Source organism: Oxyura jamaicensis, chromosome 5, assembly GCF_011077185.1.
Source record: "Oxyura jamaicensis isolate SHBP4307 breed ruddy duck chromosome 5, BPBGC_Ojam_1.0, whole genome shotgun sequence".
Taxonomy (NCBI): Eukaryota; Metazoa; Chordata; class Aves; order Anseriformes; family Anatidae; genus Oxyura; species Oxyura jamaicensis.
This window is the reverse complement of record NC_048897.1, coordinates 55,169,245-55,189,112: the sequence shown is the minus strand read 5'-3', so window position 1 is coordinate 55,189,112 and position 19,868 is coordinate 55,169,245. Positions and strand designations below refer to the sequence as shown.

At 38.9% G+C, this 19,868-nt stretch overlaps 1 protein-coding gene and 2 long non-coding RNA genes across 5 annotated transcripts in view; 1 reads left to right on the top strand and 2 right to left on the bottom strand.

Annotated features, from left to right (window-relative positions):
- The window catches only part of SPON1 (spondin 1), a 223,804-nt gene that overhangs the window by 172,629 nt on the left and 31,307 nt on the right, over positions 1-19,868 (top strand). The gene's annotated exons all lie outside the window — the stretch shown is intronic.
- Positions 1-19,868, bottom strand: part of LOC118168300 — a 54,576-nt gene that overhangs the window by 4,091 nt on the left and 30,617 nt on the right. The window lies entirely within an intron of this gene.
- LOC118168305 lies at positions 6,851-7,827 on the bottom strand. Its single transcript, XR_004751483.1, has 2 exons — positions 7,797-7,827; positions 6,851-7,113 (listed from the first exon to the last, which is right to left on the bottom strand). It is a non-coding gene; the product is annotated as an uncharacterized LOC118168305 (long non-coding RNA).

The following is a 19,868-nucleotide window of genomic DNA, read 5'->3' as shown; positions in this document are numbered from 1 at the left end:
GGGGTATTTTGTTTATATGTGTGGCTTGTCACTGATGTATTTTAATGTTTGCTGTATCATCTGGGAAAAATGGAATATTAAAAACAATGTAAATCTGTTTGTAAATATGCTACTGAGTATGGCTTTTTGCCAAGGGAAAAGCATCCAAGATATTTTAATCGACAGCTTGGTTCAAGCACATGCATCTCATTTGTGAATATCTCCAAATATGAACAGCATTCTCATTTACCCATTTACATTCACATCTTCACTGAATCTGTTTGCAACATTATATATTAGTATATGCACAGATGATAGATAGAGTAAGCTTAGCAGTGAAACCATGCTCAAAAAGCAAAATATACAGCAATAATCAATGTTCATTTTCATCACCACTGTACAATCTAGTAGGTCACAGTGCAAAGCAGTGAGGAGGCAAAAATGAATTGAGTTACATTACTTAGTGTATGACCAGGTGTGAAAGACAGAATTTGAAGTAACCAGTGGATTTACAAAAGGTCAAAGTAAGGCAATATCAAACAGGAGAGTTCAATTTTTTGCTCAGGCTGATAGAGACGTAAGCTGAGGTTTCTCTCTTCGGAGAGCAGAATGATTTTGTGTCAAATAAGGGAATTAAATATTTGCAGACTCAATAAAACACATCTATAAGCATTCTCACGTTGTTAGACTCCATGAACACAACTCATTTTCTGTTCAGCATTCAACCTCTCCTCTCACAGCTTTCTACCATTCCCATGCATCCTGTCGTTGGTGAACAGGGGAAAAGACCAGCACCTTCTTTTCTATTTCTCCTCCTCAGGAAGTTGCAGAGAGCAACTAGGTTGCCTCTCGACCTCCTCCAGACTGGACAACAACGAGTGTCCTCAGCCTCTCCTCACAGGACATGCCTTTTTGCCCTTCTGCCAGCTTTGTTGCCCTCCTCTGGACACTTTTAAGAACCTTAACATCCTTTTTATGTTGTGGAGCCCAGAACTGTACATAATATTCAAGGTCCCTGCCCATAGAAAGGATTGGACTAGACAATCTTTAAAGGTCCCTTCAGACCCAAACCATTGAGTGATTCTGTGATTCATTCTGTGACCTTGCAACAACCCTTCTGGCAAAACTCCTGTTCTCATCCTTTCTTCTACTAGCGTCTCTCCACATGGAGGGATTTAGATGTGCAAGGAGACAGAATTGGCACTTACTTTCCAGCCATACATGGTGTAGATAATAATCCTGGCACCCGCATCTCTTTTACATCCTGTTTAAATTGCCTGTGTTTTTGTCCATTTAAAATCAAAGTATCTAGTGGCTTAATGATGGCTTAAAATGTACTTAGAAATCCAGTTTAGGATGCTAATTTGCTTAAGGGTGCAACAGAACTACTTTGTCTTCTTGATAAAAACTCTTTCTGCATTTTCATCTCCTAATCAACAGTAATAGCCTATGGAAATATAAATATACAGTAGTGTTTTTAAGAGGGACATTCCTAAGTAGTCGTACATCTTTTTGTAAAAAACGTGAAGCTTTTAAGCTGCTCTTCTAGCATCTCAAGTATTTCAATCCATCCAGTCAAACAACTCAAACTCCCTCTGACATCTATGGGTGATGGAACTCCGAGTGGCCTAAAATAAACATGTAGGATAAGATCACCACATGAGCTCTTCAAAGTTTTTCAGCAGCACATTATTTACTTTTCCAGAGAACTGGAATACTTTTTCTTATTATTATTTTTATTTTTTTTTCTTCTTGGCTGTTTTGTGTTGGGGTTTTTGTTTGTATATTTGTTTGTAAAAGTGGGACAGTACTGGCTGTCTTCATCGCTCAGAAAACTGGCCAGGGTAATGGCAGATCCTTAAATTCAGGCACGGTTCCCAGCCCAGCAAGAAGCCTGTGAATCCCCAGCCGGATTGTCTGGCCAGCTGCCGCAGCCAACAAGCAGCGCACACAGCAGGCAGCCTGGAAACCCAGAGCTGCAGCAGGGAGGATCAGCCTCATCGCAACTCCACGGCAGGGAGCCAGAAAAACCTAAAAGTCATGGCTTGAGCAAAGAGTTGAGCCCCCTTTAGGAACGTATTCAGGATACTTCTGGATTTGTGAGACCTTTAAGTATCCAGTCATGAGCAAATTAAATAAGGTCCCAGGCTCCTGAGCAGCTTGCTAGATGGGAAACCAAGCATACTACCAGCAGAAAGCTGCTGAAACTTTGAGGAAATACATTAAACATGTATTTCTACAGTCTCTTTCTACCTTGGCAAATTACTATTTTCTGAAATTGTTTCAGTGAAAAATTGTCATTAGCTGTACTGATAATGGCCCTTGATTTATATCGTGTCTTCCATATTTCAGAACAGGCTTCCTGCTCTGCAACAAATGGCATTTAAGGTATAACAGCTGCCCTTAACAAAAAGATAACACGTAATATGTAGCGTTAACATTGTGCTTTAATACATTGCCTTAATCAAAACACCATCTCTTCCTTCCCCTCCTCTGTCTTTCTCCTTCTGTTTCTCCCCATGACTGTTGGCCTGGGATAAGAACTTGTTGCTTCCTGTGGCTTTAGATGAAATGGCAAAATCTTGTGTTTATTGTGCAAATGTCTCATCCTTTCTGCCAGTCATAGCTTCTGGTATTTAGCAGCACAATAGCGTTTTGATGGATTAGATAGGCTGAAAGTCCTTCTAGCCACATATCGTACCGCTGACTGGTAATAGAAAGGAATGAGTCCACGCAGGGGACAACGCAAGTGGAGATGCTGCTTCTGAAAGTACAGCGGCTTTGGGCACGCTGTGGTCGGCATGCAATGACCTCAGATGTCTTTGAAAGAACAGGAGGAGTTTAACCAGATCGAGAGGGACTAAATATCTACCAAAGATGACTTCTGTGAAATGAACCTTACTCGTGTGAGTATAGTGCATAGAAACCCAAACTAGCTTTTAACTAGCCTGGTTACAGCAACAAAGAGATCTGCACAAACAAATTCATCCCACAGAGAGAAACCATCACCTGTCTCTTCCTGTAAGTCCTCTGGGCAATCAGGAAGGACAAGGGAAGGGAATTGGGAACGATCTCTGTTACCATACCTGCCAAGCTATTAATTCCCGGATGGTTTCACTTACAGCAACCTACATTCATTTCTGCCATACCAAGTATTATTGATTTCTGGTGCTGCAGCAGTGCCTTAAAGACCTGATCAGTGCCTCTGGGCATAGATGTGTTATATTTTATAGGCATGTAAGACAGAGGTATTCCGTGCCCTAGGCAGCTATCAATTCAAGGCAACAGGATGTTAAAAAATATGTGGGGAGGAAAGGGGAGTAGCAAGACAGTAAAAACTGCATGTGAACCAAGAAAAAAAGTAATACTGAACCAGGATACTGAACCAGGAAGATGACGTTGCATGACTGTTTCTCCCATACCCCATACTGTTTGTGTGAGAATTCATTAAGGCTAATTACTACATCACTATAGGTTAAAACAGTGGGTTTAATGCTTATGGTGTGAAAGTATTCATTAAAAAAAGACTTGCTTGTTCTTGGAACAGGCATTCAAGAGGGCACTGCAGACATACCAAATACCATCTTGTTAGTGAATCAACATTGGTGTGCTTTCATCCTGTTTTGTGATGTTAATTAGCTGAGACAAGGTAGCATGCATAACATTTTTAATGTCATTGAAAGTATCTAAAACAAAAAGCAAGAAGTCACATTTTATTCTGCATCATAGCACATATTCAAAGCTGAAAGGGCTGCTGATACCACTGCTTGCAGTGAGGCTCCACAGATCAAGGTACTGAGATTTAGAAGGGTTAATTTCAGCTAACTGTCAGTTTTGATAACGACTACAGGTCACTTCTTATACAAGCCTCCCAGGTCAAATCCACTTCCCCTGGAATTCTGTGTTTCAGTTTTCTTTGATCAGCAATAGAGAGAAATCTGTGCCCTGTAAAATTGTGTTCTCACTCTGCCATGGAGCACTAGAATACTGATTTTAATCTTTTCTTGTAATCTCTCAGCTCAGTCAGTAATACTGGCCTTCACTGGGAGCGCTGGGAAAGTGCCTGAGCCTGGGCATCATGACAGTGCAGCCACAGATGGGTCAGGACTACCAGTGAGCTGGATCACTGGTGCCACTTCCCCCCCTGAAGCAGACATTCCCCAGTCCCAGACCTTCATCCCAGAAAAACATTAACGAAGGAGATAAGATTCTATTTTTAAGCATCAGTTATCAGCCTTGTGCCTAGTTCAAATATGTCTTCCCTCTTCTATTTCATGCACAGATTATCTGTGGATCTAGGATGTGTTAGAAACTAGATTAGGTTTTACAGATTTTAAGTGTATATACACAGACTTCATCTTTATAGTTTATAGTAGTAGCAAATGACTTTGCTCCCTGAATTAATATATTGAATTAATACTTTTATTCCTTTTATATATTTTTTTTATTTAGAACACTGAATATATTTTACTCTTCTTCATTTTAAAGAACTCGTTCAAGATTTATTTAAGGCGGTATTTTTGATTGCTTTGCAATAAATCTGTTTTCCTTGTTCCCAGGGCAAAAAGAGCAATCACTTATTGAAGTTTCAGTTTCTAACAAAAGCTTATTAAGTTAAATAAGAGTGGCAAATACTTTAATGAACACATATATTGTACACTTATGTGAGGTACAGTAGAAAAGAGACTAGTAATTTTCCACTAATTATTGTGTAAAATAGCACCATTTATCTCTAATCAGAGGGTTTTAGAATCCAGATTCTACAAACAAGATAAGAAAAGCACTGATTTACATGATAATTGTTATGCTACAGAATTACGTATTTAAGCTATATTGTATTATTGGCTGAATGCCTGTAAGAAATTACAGCACTTCAATTGCAGGATGAAATATAATATTGAAAGGCTGCTTTTATATTTCGTATAAAATAGCAGAATTATAACTGTAACGCTAACATTTAAATACTATTATTGGCTAGCACTATATTATGTCAATAAATAGTGATTTGGTGCTTGTAAATTAATTTCTCAAGCTGTTAGATTACTTTTTTTTTAAGGCAATATGCTAAAAGTACTATATTTTACATTGGTCTGCACAAGATTAACTGTAATTCAAGAATCATTTCTCCATCAGAGAACATGAACTTTATGACAAGAACTTTGCCTGTGGATATGTGTATATAATGAATAAGTGAATAATTCTTAGCAGTTAATTACTCTTTATTGTGCTGGGATCGTCACATACAAAACAGCCCAAAAATGTCAAGCATTTGATATATAAGCTCTTACTAAATTTTAGTTCGCTCAAATCCTACGTACATCGATAAGTCCCTCACTGCCATGAGATAAAGTAAGGATCACCCCCAGTCAGATTTTGAAGAAGAAATGCATGGATAAGAAGATAAGATGGGAAAAAGTGTTAACCAGGTTCATGTTGATCAGTGGAGAGTGGTGAGAAGAGATTGGTCTGTAGACACCCAGATATCAGCTGCCTGCTGGTATAGATGGAAATCAGTATAATGAACATGGTAGGGGAATTTTGTTTAATAAGTCCTTAAGTTATAATGTATTCCAGAAGAAATTATGCTTCAAAAATGAATAAGCAAATGATTATTTTTGCTTAAGCTATTTTAAGAAAGCTAGCTCCTGCTCCTAAAATGGAACATCCCATCTTCCAGCAGTGCAAGCTAGTAACAGTCTTGGACTTTCTTCAATAACACCTCAATAATAACAACAGCCTGTGGTGATCTGTGGTGATTTAAGACCTAGATTTTCCAGGGCCAATTTCCTTGTAAAGTATTTCAATTTCATGGCCTGGAACAAAAGCCCAAGTTTTTGGAAAAACACACAAAATACTAGGGGTTCTACAAAAAAGATAGGCCCCTTGCTTCTCAAGAGATCCATCCAACCCCCCCCCCCCCCCCCCCATTCATGGGGCCTTATGTTAAAATACAAACAAACATAGGTTTCCAAATGGATATATAAGACTGTTCCAAGTGATTCATATTGGATCTTCTGGGAATTTCAATGTCTTCTGTTAGATCTGGAAGTTAAAGATAAAGCAGTAGGCTTCTCCATCTTTGGCAGAAGCTGACAGCAGCTCCCACTTCAACTGGATCTGCAGTTGCAAGGCAGCAGATTGTTAGCTCTTTTTCTCAATTCTTCTCCAGCACAGCCCTTTCAGACTCATGGAAACCCTTAGGAATATGTTTCTCCTTGAGATAAACAGATCCACAATCTGCCTCCCATTTAAATATGTCTGAGAAGGTGTTAGTTAGTAGTAACCTTAACACTTCTCTGAATACTTTTTTCCATCTTCTTTTTTTCTCCAAATGAATCAAGGCAAAATAGTTTTAGAAGTTGCTTAGAATATCCAGAAAGACCTCTAACATCCTTACAGTTCAAGAATCTGTAAGATTTCTCTTAACCATCATGTTTGCAAATAAAGCTACATTTCATGCATCTAGCCAGGTGGTTTTTGCACTGGGAATACATAAATGACCATCACGTAGGACCTGCAAATTCTGGCCGTCTAAAGACCCGGCAGCTGCAAACAGGCTGAATCGCTAAACACATCAACTTTTATTTATGAGGCTTAGAGACAAAAATACTCCAGGTACTTTTCAAACACGGAGAGAGATCCTGTCTTTGACTTTCTGTCATTGCTAACAAAATCCATGATATTTTGTTGGTGTCACACTTCACAGGACCAGGTAGTATGGTGCTTGGAATAAATCCATATGACTGGAATTTTGAGTTCACTGATATCTACACAAGGCCCTTTTTTGAACTTCAATATGTGTTATGGCATAAAAAGTTCTGCATGTGGATATGAAAACTTGCCAATTGTTCTTTTTTTGTTCCCCCCCCCCCCCCCAATATTAATGAAATTGAATGTCAAATTGTGACGTTTACATTTATTTTCTTGATGATTTGCTTCAGGTAATTCATTCATAAGTCATTTCTTTACCCTAGAGATTTTTGTGACGCATCAGAGCTAATGTTGTGGTAAAGATAATGGCAAGAAGTCATGTGTAGAGAATATAGATGCTGAAATACTGGTACTGTGCATACTGTGAAGCTTTCAGTGGGTTGCGGAATGATGGAGCTTCTAAATAAATCTTCTCTTCTTTGCCTAGGTAAGCAAACATGAAAAAACAAAACATACAGAGCTAATGAATACCATAGGAGCTCCCTGCTCTAATACCAACAAAAGATCACAGCAGGAACAAATGCTGAACCTCTTGCTTTTAATAACAAAAGTTACATTCTATCCTCAGAAATGCTTGTAAAGCTTTCGGTTTCGGTAGATAAATATTTATATCTGAATGGAAGAGTTTTGTTCCAAAAGTGAACTGCCTACATGTTTAGCATTCATCTTTTTTCTACTTTCACTCTACAGTTAAAGAATGGAAGTGTGCCCTTTGAAAGGCTCAGAAAGCCTTTAAAACCAGATTGTGGCTGTTCAGAATGTGCCTACAGGGAGAGTAGAAGGGCACCTACAGTTTGAGTATCTTCAGAAGAGGAAGGAGATGACTGTTACGTCTGCTTAAAGGGTGAAGAGAGGCACGTGTTGGTAATGCTTCTCCTGGGGTGGTCTCGCAGGGTTGACTGCTTCAGTTTCTTCTTGGACCTACTCCTTCAAACTTCAGAGGTGCAGGAGGGCAAGGGTTGCAAACTGCTCCTTGCGAATGATCTCGCACAAGTATTACGTGTTTTTCAGCAAACAAACATATTTCTACTACTGGATAAACAAGACCCAGAGTAGTGTTAAGGTCCCCGTGACAACAATTTATTGCTATTTGGTCATTAGCCTACCTTCCTTTTTGCCCTCCTTTCTGTTCTTGTGCTGCAGGGAACAGAAAATACCCTTCAGAAAGATAAAGGTAACTAGAAAAAAAATAGAAAAAAAATGCATCTCACTATGAGGTTAGCCTTGCACTGGAAGGCACTGTTGTTTTTTGGCAAACACCAAATCAGAAGGAATTCTGAGCCACAGTTGTTATTCTGGCTACTTTTCAATACTGCATATCCTATACAAAAAAAATGTTATAATAATTTAGAATTTCCTGGGCTTCACTTAGCCAGATAAATACTGGATGGAAATGAAGACCAATTACTTGATCTGAAACCAGCGGAAATGTTTATCATTTGTAGTTGTAGTGTTTCAGTGTAATGACAATGCATCAAATATTTTATAAGATTAAATAAATATTTTTAGTATCTGATACTTCATGCACGTGTCAGAGAAACAACATGCAACGCATTCCCAGGACATTTTTATTAGGAAATATTGGTTAAAATCAACTTAGCAGAACATGGATAAACTTGTTGTACCTTCCAGAGTACAAAAATGTTTTCTTGCTTCACATTTCCATTCCAAAGAGTACATTTCTGCAACAGACTGTGATGTTTTTGTTTTTACTGAATGTAATTTCTCCCTGGAGAAATACTAACTAGCTTACCTATACACGCAGTATTGCCCCAGATACAGCATACATGTGTTACTGCAGATGAGAAATTACATACACATATCAGAAGTGAAAAATGGACCTTCTACTAAGAGCAAATCTCTTGTCTTTAATTTTGATGAGCATTGGATTCAGAATTTGTCTCTGCAGCTGAAATAGTAAACCTGTAAAACAGTCTCTTGGGCTTTTGGAAGAGAGACAGAAATAACCTTATCTTTGCACTGCCCCTGCTGGTCTTTTTAGCAGGAATCTCCCAAGAATGCTGAGTTAGAACATACTTCAACTAAATGACACCCTTAATCATCATGCTAGAATGTGAAAGATTTGGGAAGTGTAGCAATATTTTCATCAGAATGTTATTGTAGGAGATTCTTCTGGTAAGGAATTGTGAATTAACGCATTTTCCTTGCTCAGATGCTGAAGTTTCATTTCTGTGAGTACTGTCTTTAAAGGAGCCATTAAGAAAACAATGGGACCACTCATCTAAAATAAAATAATGTAATTAAAAAGTAAATCACCGCTGACACCAAAGTGTATTTAAAAGCAGCTGCAGTCAATAAGATGGTTGGATTTTAGTGCACAAAAATGAAAGGCATGCAGCCACATGGGACTAATAATGCTGGGTGATTTATTATAGTGGAAAAGTGCAGAACAAATCAGTAGAAACGTGGACCTGAAAGAAAGGAAAGAAAAAAGAAACTGTGAATGTTTAAGGCTTTCTATAAGTTCCTGCAGAGCTGTAGGAAGTAGTGATTCAGAGGCCAGGGCTTGAGAAAGGCTGATAAAATTAGGATTGTACTCCTGATCAGGAAGAGAGAGGTACTCAGGAACACTTCAGAAATGCCTGTATCTTGGAAGGCCACAAATAAATGTATGTATAACAGGTGTAAAGAAAAACCTCTTAATTACTTCAATAGTCCGGTCACATCTTACAGTGTTATATTCTGATTCACCTGTCCATGCTTACAGTAAGTGGTACCTTCCTTCAAAAGCAGGAATAATCTTTGTATAGTTCAGTTATTTGAGAAGTAAACTGCCGTTACTCGCGAGCAATTAGATCTGCACTTGCAAATGTTCTTGTCTGTTGTATAAAGCAGCTCTGACTCAGAAAATGGAAAATTGGTGAGGTGTAATCATATGAGCAACTGGGATCTTTTCCGATCTTTGAAATAGTCCGTGTGTGAAGAAGAGGCTTGTTTTCATCTACAAAGTGATCAGATTGATTTGCACACAGTGAAGCTAGTTGGTTAAAAGCATTGAACTTTGGCTCAGTAGTACTGGGTTTTGTTCTCAGGGATTTCACACGTGCTTGCTTGACAGGAGAAAAGTTTACAGGAAGAGATAATGCTCAAACTTGAAGGTAATTCTAAACTTCAAACATTAAATGTGTTTAATTAATTAGCTAGCTGGGGAAGTGGAGGGTGGGAAGAAATGTGAAACAGCAGGAACAGTGCATAAGCAGAGAGTACTGGATCTTAGTTCCCAGGCTCTGAAGGTAATTGTAGCTTTTCCTGAAAGCAGAATGTATCTTACGGGACATTGGATTTCAGTTTCTTGACTGTGTGATTTCCTTTTAGTGCATAATACCTTTATTATTATTACTATTTCATTTCATCTGTCTAGTTCCTGTGAAATGTTATGGCTTGTGTTGGGGTTTTGGCACTGCAAGTAGCTCCACACGAAGTCTGTTGGTGCGCAGAAAGCTTGGTTTTGACATTACAATTGTCAAGATTGGATGGAGTGGCAAAAGGTCGTTTGCTTTCAAACCAGGGGAGAAAAGGATGAGGCCAAAAAAGTAGTTTGAGAGAATGTCTTTTGAGGGGTGATTTTTTTTTTCTAAGCAAAGATTATGAAATAATTCCAGAACAGGATGACATAAAACAATCTGCTTGCTTTCTAGATAGTATTTGGGGAAAGTAAGTGTTCAAAATTCTTATATCTTTTATCTAATATCTTTTATATCTATTCAAAATTCATATATCTTCCTTAGGTAAGTGCCCTCATTTAGAAGTCCATTTGAGCAAGGTACAAAGTGAAAGATGTATTTGTTCTTCAGGTCAAGGTGAATGCCAGCTAAGGGCCTGGCTCGTAGCACGCCCTTTAGATATGTTTTGCATTGGTCTTGGTTTTGTGAAATATATGTTTTGAGCTGGAGGTTGTTCTTTTCTTTACTTGGTTAATATAATATTGATTTAGTTAATGTATTTCACAGACAGCATGATCATGGTTAATTAATGCCTTAATCACAAATTGGAATTGATGGTCCAATATGTAGATGGTGTTATATATCTATGTAGTTACATTGAGCTTTTAAAAGGTGGATTGTGAAGTCAGTTGGTTTTATAGAGAAAGCTTGGTGTCCCTACCTATGCTTGTGGATTAACAGCTATCACTTCTTGAGACTTACAGGTAACTCCAGTGGTGTTATGGTTGTTGGTCTTATCCTTGCAAGGCATGTTGTCACATCACCATAGTGCTGGAAATTGGTGAACATGCTTAGAAAAAAAAACCTTCTGAACTGTAGATGGTTTATTTGGCTTGCTAACTTTGCCTTAGTTTCTGTGTCTGTAGGATGGTGCAGATGACTTACAGGAGAGCTCTAGAACTTAATTATTGGTAAAAGCATTTTTAACCAATAATGAGGCAAGGTGCCATGAAAATACAAAGTGCTATTAATTGGCTCATCAGACTTCATAGAGAATGCCACAGTAATTACATATTTAACAGTCTTCCTTTAGTTAGTCAGAGCAACAACTCAGCAATTCTGTTGTATGTGACCACTTCCATCAGTCTGTTTCAATGTACAATTGCAGTGTCAGGAGAGGACAGGATGAAACCACACTGTGTGTTTTGTGTGCTTTTGCATCAGAAATCATTCATCCTGACGAGGCAAAGGACAACGTATCTTTAAAGTTACTCCACTGAACAGAGTCTAAGCATTGGCTTCAAGATGAGGCACATGGCATTAACCATGCTTTGCTGCTCTGATTATTAACCACTTTGGCTGCTTGCCCCGCAATAATGGAGCAGTTCTAATTTTTTTAGAGATTAGTAGAAAGAAAATAATTTTACTTTAAGGGTTAGGAAACAGTTTTAATAAGATAGCTTAACACCTGGAATTAGGACTTCAGTGGGGACCAGACTGGTCTGCTACTTTTGTACAAATAAAGGAGAATAACGTTTGTGTTAGTGCTCTGGTGTAAGCCCCCCAGTATGTCTGCGAGGAGAGGGGACTTGAGGGAGAGGAAAGAAAGAGGAAAAATAAATATCTGTATACATTGTCCGTGACTTAAAAAAGCTGAGCAAAATTCTAATACTTTTAAATTCTGATTTCAGAGGTACTAGAAAAAAAGTTCATTAGATGCATCAAGAAATCCAAATGAGGTGATCTTAACAGTAATATGAGTTTTCCTACTATAATGCGAAGTATGCTTTTTGGGCTCTAAACATGTCATAGCATATCCAAAGCACCCGTTTCATGGCATAATCATGCAACGTGTCATTTCATGGTAACATGACTAACAGCTAAACTCTAAAATTTAAACCTAACTTCAACATGTAAGCCTTAGAGCTAATCACATAAATAGGTCAGTGTATGTATCATTTCAAAACAACCATAGGAAATAGCAAGGGATACACATCGTGATAAGCATGGTTAGCAGCATACTTAGGTACAGACCTTTAAGGTGTGTCCTTGCCAGTTAGGGCTCTTTTACAGCTAAAAAAAATGCATTTATCCTGACTTCAACTGCAGTGATCATCTGTTCTTATTTTTAGAATGAATATTGTGGTGAGTGAGTACAGTGCAATATGGTGAATGCCTTTTTTAAAGGGTAAACTTCTGTTTATATTACTTAATTTTGAATTATTCTGATCATAAAGCAACTATATGAACACTTTAGCAATTTCATGTCCTAGGGATATTTCAGAGTACTTTAGAGATGTGCGTTAGGACAGACATATTCTTTCGTGTCTGGCTTATTACATAGACAACTTTACCCAGTTATCTCTGATAGATTACTCTAGGATGACATACAGCTACAGGGTTTAATTCTTGCCTCTCTGTTCTGTCTTTGCTGTTCTGAGTAAGCAACTAGAAACCAAAACAGTATGTTCTGCAGTGGGATGCCAAGCTCTTCCCTGCGTGCTTATGACACCAATTGCAGATGTCACTCTAATAGCAGCTCCTACTCTTTTTAAAGCTGTAAGTCTTATATAATTCCTCTTTTAATATTAATTTTGTTCAATGACACATGTAAACTACAGCTGTGTTAACTGATCCAAAGATACCTGAAGCAACATGAATACTCTTCAAGCAACTACTAGTGTGGGCACCAACTAGGGAGGAAACCTTCACCTGACCTCCTGCATTGTTCTGAGGGAACAGTTAGGGCTTAATAGCTTACAAAAACAACAACAACAAGAAAAATCCACCACTAACAAACATCATAGTATTTCCCAACTCTCCAGCTGCTGGAGAGAGAGAGGCTTACCATCAGAGCAGAGAGCCAAGGCTACCTAGTGCAAGCCCCTAAAATTTCTAAGAAATAGTAAGGAAACTTTCCTGGGTCATTCTGAGTTCCTGGATTTGTCTCCACATAACACAGAATCATAGGCTGGTTTGGGTTGGAAGGGACCTTAAAGCCCATCCAGTCCCAACCCCCTGTTGTGGGCAGAGACCCCTCCCAGCAGCCCAGGCTGCCCCAAACGCCGTCCAGCCTGGCCTTGAACACCTCCAGGGCTGAGGCATCCACAGCATCTCTGGGCAACCTGTTCCAGGGCCTCACCGCTCTTTGCCTAAACAAGGCCCCTCTGAATGTGTAAAAATCCATACTGAGAAAAAGGACAGAAGGATAATTTGTCTGAGAAAAACAAAAGCAATCCACTTCCCTAAGAGATTATCCTGCCCTCAGGAAAAATAGCACCGTCTGTCTCCATCTTGATCTAGCTGTCTTAACTTAAAGGAGTGCAGAAGCAAAATGATGCAAAATTAAAGGATGTGGAAAGAATCGGGGTTATCCAGCTGGAGCTGCCGTCTGTGGAGGACTACGTGAGTTACAGAGGGCTGACTGTTGTCTATTTTTCAAAGGGAGGTGAGGTGCAAGGAAGTGGGGTGGGAAAGGCATCCCCTGACTGGAAAAATGGCAACATCTCCACTCCATCCGGAAAGCTCTAACAGTCCTCTTAAAATCCTGCTCCTGTAAGTCTGGTCGGATGGCTTTGTCTGAAATCTGAATGAAGTGTGTTTTGGCCATGAAATTCTGAGACAGGTAAATGTGTCAAAGCATTGGCTGGGAGACTACACAGTGCCCGAGAAGTGGTCCACAGGGGCAGAAACCTGTTTGGCACAGCAGGAGCTGAGCAGTTAAAACACATTTAAAATGTTTATATTTTACATTCTGAATGAAAAAAAAAAAAAAAAAAAAGATTGGTTTGTGAAAAATGCTATCAAGGATCAGAAAGCTCACCGCCAGGGCTAACTTTCTTATTTAAAATCACTTGCTCTTTTCTGAATAATGATTTCTGTTACATTCAAGCTACGACATTTCACTAATGTCTGAGAGAAGCAACAAGATGAATAATTGTAATACCTGGAGTCTCGCAGCCAGTATTTTCCAGCATTGTTCTCAGTCCCTGTTCTCTGGGCTGTTTCTCAGAGCAGACACAGTCTTCTCCTGAGGTTTCCTGCTGATTTTTAAGCAAGTGAAACTCACTTATTCATGGCATGCCCAAGAACTTGTCTCCATACTTTCATTCATGACTGTTTTGAAACTATTTGAAGGAATCTGAGCAAAAAATGCTGTAGTTACCTGAATGTGAATCTGGTGAGTGAATGTAATCCTTTTAAACACTTCCATCTGTATCTCCTGTGAAAGCAGTTTTAGCTGTACTGCTTGCAGACTGCCATTCAGTTGCATACATCTGCTTTATTATATGTAGAATGCCTCGGTGTGATGAGCTGCTTCTTGCTGTGTTTTTCCCCCTTCATTTCTCTTCCAGTGTGTTCACCATTTCCAGATCACGTGTGAGTTTAAGATAACAGTAGCTTTATAGCACATACATATAGTTTTAAGGGATGATTTAGTCTCAAGTATTGATTAAAGTGGGAAAGTTGAGACAGAAGGAGGACAAATGGATATTTATTAGATAAACCTGTTAAGCACAGGGTGGGAATTACCATGCTTATGGACAGCTTCAAAACCTAGTTTAATCCCCTGCTTTAAAAAGTTGCCATTCCTAAGTGTAGTAGAAAGGTCTTCCCTTGCTTTTGGCAAACGTAATTTAGGATCCCGAAATGTTCTTGTAGTCCCAAAGACAGCAGAGTATTCCACAGGAGTGAAGAACAATGTGCAGTACAAAATCAACTCACAACCAAGAAGTGGATCACAAGGGAGACCCTTTTCCTACAAAATCTGCTCAGCCACAGCAAACGAGGGTTCCAATCTTTAGCACATACCTAGGGCTCATTAAGACATGCTCCTAAGCTTTATACTGTGGAAAAATGAATTATTGCTTTATTAGGACACCCTAGATTATGTAACCACACCTTAATGGAAACAAAATAGAGCATATGATTTTCACTGTTGCCATTAGCAACAGTTCTGTGGTTAATTTCAACCTACATTCCCCTCCTGAAACAACCACGGAATTGAAGGAAAACCATGTGGGACAGGTAATGCAGAAGATTTGTTAGTGCAAAGTGAATCAGGGCTTTGGGGATATATACTAAGAGTACCAATGAACATACTTCTTTTTGCATTCCATCTTAGTAATTTTTAACAAAATCAGGAATTTTAATTCCTATAATTCCTCTTTAAAAGCTTTTATTAAAAGTGTATTGTCACCTAGTATAGTCACTGAACCGAAATTATAGCTCTAACACATTACTATAATTTCTGAAAAATACAGAGAATACATACGTATTAGGTAAAATGTCAGCCCGATTATCTGTCAGACAGGTTTTTCCCTGTAGATGTAGGTGCAAAATTGCTAAGTAGCCAATTCAGGAAAAGCTTTCCTTGCATCACAGCAATTCAGCAGGGACTGTCTGAAGCACTGGTTTACTTGTGTTCCTGAAACTGGACCTGTTTGGATAGAAACTGATATTTCTAGAGGGAAAACTCGAATCTATATGTACCATGAGGAAATACTGAATCCAAATCAGACATATTTATTATATATCTTAAATTATGTGAGGTTTTCTCAGCTGCCACTGGCTGCTGGAGGATTCACAAAATCACTGTCATATGAACAGAGAATTCAGAGAAAAACAAGCAAACACAGTCCTGGTATAATTCCACTGCCTGAAATGGATTTTTGCTGTTGTTTAAAGTAACCCCAAGTCTGTGCTAATGGGTTTAAGTATAATCTGCCCGAATGTAAGTATATCATATAATTACACAGAATTTAGTTACCATCAAATGGTAGCGGTATGTCTTTTTCTTTAGTTAGGTTTCATTTTGTTTTTTTCTTCTTTCAGATAAAGTAAGTTGTGACCAAAAGCTTAACCTTTCCCTGGAATCATAGAATCGTAGGTTTGGGTGGGAAGGGACCCATTTAAAGGTCATCCAGTTCCACCTGGTTATCCAAAGCCCCATCCAACCTGGGATTTTTTTTTTTTTTTTTTTTTCTGAGCTGGAAAAAAAAAATTCTGCAGGTTCTTTCACCAGAACACCTCTGCATGTTAAGAAGAGCAGCATCTCAGCACTGAGGCTTAGGCAACTTCAGCAGCCTCCTTGGCTGCACCCACAGGAAAACAAAGGTGTTGCATGATGCATTAGCAGCTGACAATAAGAGCCTCATAAGTATGGTTATGTAGTGACCATGCTAACAGCTATGGGAAACTTCTGACACACTCAACATAAGCAAGAAATGCTCGGAAACCTGGGTAGACTCAAACCAAGCTGACTGCTTATATGATGAATAAAACATGCCCATTCAGAGTGCATCACATTCACAGTTACTATAAAGCAAATGTGCCTGTTAAGTGTATTTACATGAAGATGAACTCCAGAGCAAATAAATCTGTATGTAGATGCTTTTATCCCAGAAATATTTATTACCACAGAACAGACAACTACTTCCTTTCTCAAAAAAAGTTTTTACAAGTTTCAATTGTGCGCCTGCATCAGTCCCCTTTTATTCAAATACAGCTGTAAAACTGAAGGAGACAAGATGTATACAGATCTTAACAATCAGGAGAAAATATGCCATATTTCGGTTATTATCTGTGGAAGTCCATAATATGTTGAACTACCTGTTTTGTGTTAGTTTATACTTCAAAGACAAGATGCTTCTTTATTTTTTTCTCAACCTAGATAGAAAGTGTGTATTTGTATTTGGGTATAATAGTACTTTGATTCCCCACTGGAAACATGCTGTGCAGTGTAGATTTTCCTTCTCGCCTTATTCTCTTTCTCTTTCAATTACAAATTATTTTTTTGAGAGAAAGGATGATCATGCAGTTGAGACACTATCTGAAAACTCAGATCTGTTGGTTCATTTCCAGAAGGCATTCAATTCAGCATCTGTGAATTGGGGATAATGTTGCTATTTCTTCTTTCCTTAGGTTCTTGTCAAAATAAGTCCACTGCAGATAGAAAGGCACTGGGATATTATGAAGATGGGTATTGTGGAAAGAATTAAATGTTCTCTGTTCTAAAACTATCAAATGAATGCCAAGCAGTGGCAATGTGAAATGAGTGAAATTACGCCCTGGCTCAAAACAGGTGTTTTTTCATTCTCACAGTTCATTGAATCTGACTCTGATTCTGATGTCAGATAATACACCATCATTTGTTTAGCTGAACTGAATCCAATCATTATTATGTAGTGCTAAGTGGTCTGCACAGTAACATTTTATAATGTTATTCAGCACACATAAAATAAAAATAGTAATAAAAATTACTCAAAATATAAATTCCAGTACAGAAAATAGACTAATCACATCACTTCCTAAAAAGCAGCAGGAGCACATGAAAGAGTATGCATGGTTTTCCAGATTCTTCTAATCTCTTTAATTCCAAAGGTATTCAGATGATGCTTAAAATTTTCCTGAAAGCTTTCATTACATTTTAATGGATGTTGTCATTTAAACAAGTTGCTTTTATTGCCTTGGTTCGGGAAGACCTCCTATCAAACTCTTATGCTGCTTTTTTGAGCTACATCCCACCTTCTGTTCTTGAAGATGAAATCTTCAAGATTTTATGTACAGCTGAACAATCCAGCTTGTCAGTGGCTTCATACCATGGGGTGCTATCTGGTGCCATCTAATGACTTTATTATTCATGCATCTTCAGTTGGACATTGCAGGAACAAATGGATATAAAGTAAACAATTTTTACCAACTTCAGAAGATCGGTAAGCTGTCTGTATTAGAATGGTGCTACCAACTTTTCAAAATCCCACTATTTAGGACTTTCTGGAGGACAGTACTTTTATATGGAATAACTATTGAGTCAATCAATTACTCACCCCAGCTCAAAGCACAAAAATAGAAAGGGGATTTGGAGGGAAGGGTAACTGTTAGCTATTTTTGCATGCTTTAGCAGAGGCTGCAATCCAAAAACCATTGAAGTCATTTTAGAGACTACTTTGGCTCCACTGGACTTCTAAGCAAGCTCTAAGCATGTAGAGAAGGGTCTGATACACCTGGAAAATGAATGATATAACTGAAATAATAACTGGAATTGAAGACAAGGCTCCAGTGGGCTCTACAGAGACTTTATACAATCTTTTGTAAGTCGTTATGCCTAACTGCACTTTTGAAAGGGATTTACCAGGAAGGATCCCCAGAGGTAATACTAACTTAATTACTAAATCGTGACTTCCTACTCAGAGGAGTGGCGGAGATGCTGCATTGACAGCAGCACATGCTCACAGCAAGCAGAGATGTGGAAGCTGCTGCAAGCAAGCTGGTGGGGAGCCAGGCTCGGCAAATACTCTAGTATCTGTGTTGTGATTTGTACGCAAAAAGGAAAGCCTTTCAAATAGGAAGGGGAAAGAGAGTAGCAACTTTTCTCCTATATACCTCTAACAACTGACAGGTAGTCCCAGATTCATTCCTTGACAACTTCCACATGCACAGAAGTGTACCTTGGGCTTGACAGTTTTCTTCTCCTTTGTTGCTGTTGGAAGGGATGTGTATAAGGCTTTACCAGAATAATGTTGAGGAGAACCACACAAAAGTGTTCTTTCCTTTAACTTCTTCTGACATTGCTACATTTTGACACTCCATCATTTTGCAGATGATCTGGTTTTCTTTCAAAATGTAACAGTTTCATTGCTCGGGAATCATAGCTTCCCAGCCAAATACATAAATGATGACAAGACAACTTGGAACATACAACTGTGAAACATCCTAGTTCTTTTGCCATGTTTTGACGTGAATTTAAGTGTTTGTTTACTTTAAAAATCAAAGCAAAACTTTGGGAGTATGAGGAGGAGAGAAACATGGGTACAAACATAATACAGGAAGCCCTTAGAAAATGTTAACTAAAATTCATAAAAATTGAAATTGCGTGGTGTTTATGCCTCTTCTCTGAAGCCTGTACGTTTGGGCTAGAGAAGGCAGTTGGGTTGTATCAACTAGGTACATATTATTAAGTTGTGTTTCACTTCAAGAATTTCATATCCTCTCAGTTCATACCATCTGCCAATAACTTATAACTAAAGAGATTGGCCAGAAAATCCAACCACTGTGTCTTTTCTGTAGCTTGCTCTCTATAGACTGCTCACAAGGCTGTGAAACTTGTGCAGCCGATAGGATCTGTTTGCCTGGTCTGTTTTAAGTTTATCACATTCTCTTAAAAAAGAGGCCAGCTGGAGGCAGGAGGTCCCTCCTTTCCTGGAGGTGCTCCCCAGGCCCGCTCCCAGCAGGAGGTGGGAGAGGTGCAGGCTGGTGGCACCACAAGGGACAGGGGCAGGTGGCTCCCCAGGGGCAGCCCAGAGCCTGGTGTCCAGGCTTGGTGTGGACAACAGCCTCATGGACAGGAGGCAGCGAGCAGGATTTGCTGCCCTCAGAAAGCCGCCGAGCTGCTGGGGAGCAATTTCCAATAAGGGCACAGTGCACAGAGCTGTGTATAAACCATCTCCTGGGGTTTTGGTCTGCTAGCCTTGCTGTTTTGATTTTTTTCTGTTTGAAAAGGCTTGTTTTCTAGTCCTGCTGAACCAAGTCTGACTTTGTTGAAAGCCTTCTGCTTGTTTTTAGCAAGTCTCTGCAAAACAAAACAGGCATATGCACATGAAAGCCATGGCCACCTCAAAACCTGTCGCAGTCTATCACAGCCTATCATCAGACAGTGTCTTGCTCTTTTAAGTATAAATTACAACAGTTTTGATTTTAGGATAGGTAGAAACCCTGAACATTCAAGCTACACAGTGGAGAAAAAATGCAATATTTTATCATCTCCTTGACAGA